The 2,721-nt window shown below is 37.1% G+C and overlaps 1 non-coding gene across 1 annotated transcript; it reads right to left on the bottom strand.

Annotated features, from left to right (window-relative positions):
* Positions 1-401: 401 nt before the first annotated feature.
* Positions 402-475, bottom strand: TRNAI-AAU. The gene has a single exon. It is a non-coding gene; the product is annotated as a tRNA-Ile (tRNA).
* Positions 476-2,721: the final 2,246 nt, after the last annotated feature.

Genomic DNA, 2,721 nt, shown 5'->3' with positions numbered 1-2,721 from the left:
ACTGTGAGCCCCACGTGGGACAACCTGATTACCTTGTATCTACCCCAGCGCTTAGACCAGTGTTTGGCACATAGTAAGTGCTTAATAAAAACCATCATTATTATTATTACTATATTCCCCCAAGTGCTTAGTAATAATAATAATGGTATTTGTTAAGTGCTTACTATGTGCAAAGCACTGTTCTAAGCGCTGGGGGGATAATACAAGATGATCAGGTTGCCCCACGTGGGGCTCATAGTCTTAATCCCCATTTTACAGATGTGGGAACTGAGGCACAGAGAAGTTGAGTGACTTGCCCAAAGTCACACAGCTGATGAGTGGCAGAGCCAGGATTAGAACCCATGACCTCTGACTACCAAGCCCATGCGCTTTCCATTGAGACACGCTGCTTCTCAGATCAGTGGCCCGTATGGGGATCGAACCCGCGACCTTGGCGTTATTAACACCACGCTCTAACCGACTGAGCTAACCGGCCATTGTACAGTACATTCAGTACACTTAGTACAGTGCTCTGAATATAGTAAGCACTCAATATGATTGTTGATTGCCAAGCACTTAGTCCAATGCTCTGCATCCCATAAGTGCTCAATAAATATTAGATTGATTGATTCCTGAATGCTTAATACAGTGTCCACAGAGTAAGTGGTCAGTCAGTAAATACTACTGATTGAACAACCACCACAAAAATAATAATACTACTAATAATAATTGTGGCATTTGTTAAGCCCTTACTCTATGCCAAGCACTGTACGAAGCACTGGTGTAGATGCAAGAAAGTTTCCCGGCTTGTTGCCAGGTTGAGCTGAGCATGGAGCTCAGAATTCAAACATACTTACTGAGCACTTAACTGTGTGCAAAGCACTGTTCTAAGCAGTTGGGAGGGTACAATATAACAATAAACAGACACATTCCCTGCCCACGGTGAGTTTACAGTCTAGAGTGTCAGAAAACCCTTTTCTCACAGCTTGGGATTTGTCCTGTCCTCAACCCAGTCCCATGATAACCACTTCCTAATAAATCAGTGGTATTTATGGAAGGTCTACTGAGTGCAAAGCACTGTACAAAGTGCTTGGGAGACATACAACAAGCAAACAGGCATTCCCTGCTCCCAAGAACCTTATGATCTAATAGGGGAGATACATAAAAAACATTTACAAGTTGTGAGAGCCAGCGGAAGAAGAATGATACAACAGTTTAGTACAAACGTACCAGGATGAGACTAATTGAATAATTGAATGTGCAAATACACATAAGTCCTTTTGTGTGCACAGTGTGGTCAGGGCAGGCAATGACTCACAGATCAGTAAGTTGATATTTACTGATCTCTTTGTGCAGAGCACTGTACTATGCACTTGGAAAAGTACAATACAGTTGATAGACACAATCCTTGCGCTGAAGCAGGTGAATTTCACCATCGGGGGATCTTTTTGAAGTAAGAAGGGAAAATATAATAATAATAATAATAATAATAATAATGTGCAAAGCACTGTTCTAAGTGCTGGGGAGGTTACAAGGTGATCGGGTTGCCCCACATGAGACTCACAGTCTTAATCCCCATTTTACAGATGAAGTAACTGAGGCACAGAGAAGTGAAGTGACTTGCCTGAAGTCACACAGCTGACAGTTGGCGGAGCCGGGATTTGAACCCATGACTTCTGACTTTCCAAAGCCCATGCTCTTTCCACTGAGCCAAGTATATATGTATATATATTTATAGGTATATATTATATTTATATATAAATATATATTTATATATACTCATATAATATATAATTATATCTATATATTATATAAATATATGTTTATGCATTATTATGTTATTATATAGTATCATATATTATATAATTATATTATTATGCATAATTATATAATGTATATGAGTATATATAAATATATTATATATTATTATATGATTATATGTTATTATTATGTTATATATTATAATATTATATCATATATTATTATATATTATATATTATATGTATAAATATATATAAATATATATAATGAATATTATATATACAATTACAATATATTATATAATTATAATGTAATTATTATAATACATTATAATTATATGTATATTATATATAATATATTACATTTATATATATTTATATATTATATATAGAGAGAGAATTATTGAGAGTGCACATGAATTAGATAAATGCTAAAAGTTGCTGTTGAGCTCATGTGACATGTGAATTATTCAAGGAAGTCTTCCTGGAGGAGGTGGGGTTTTAGGACGTTATTTGGAGTTAGGGAGAGCTGTGATCTGGCTGATTCAAGCCAGAAAAATAGCACAAGCGAAGGGCTGAGGCAGGAGAGCTAAGAGTGAGGTACAGTTAGAAGTTAAGTTTGGGGAAGAATGAAGAGTGTGATGGCGGAGCAATTATTTTTTATGGTATTTGTTAAGCACTACCTATGTGCCTATGTACTGGGTAAGTACAAGCTAATCAGGTTTAAAGACAGTCCATGTTCCACATGCGGCTCACAGTCTCAATCCCCATTTTACAGGTGAGGGAACTGAGTCAGAGAGAAGTGAAGTGACTTGCCCATGATCACAACAGACAAGTGGCAGAGTCAAGACTAGAACACAGGTTTAGAAATATTGCTCAGTCCCCATCTCTCCACGTCTTAAAAGCCTCCAATCGCTTTCCATTTGCTTCCTCATCAAGCAAAACCACCTTACAGTTGGATTCCTCTCTCTCATTCATTCAT

Source organism: Tachyglossus aculeatus, chromosome 2, assembly GCF_015852505.1.
Source record: "Tachyglossus aculeatus isolate mTacAcu1 chromosome 2, mTacAcu1.pri, whole genome shotgun sequence".
Classification (NCBI taxonomy): Eukaryota; Metazoa; Chordata; class Mammalia; order Monotremata; family Tachyglossidae; genus Tachyglossus; species Tachyglossus aculeatus.
The sequence above is the reverse complement of the archived record's forward strand: the minus strand, read 5'-3'. Positions and strand labels throughout refer to the sequence as shown.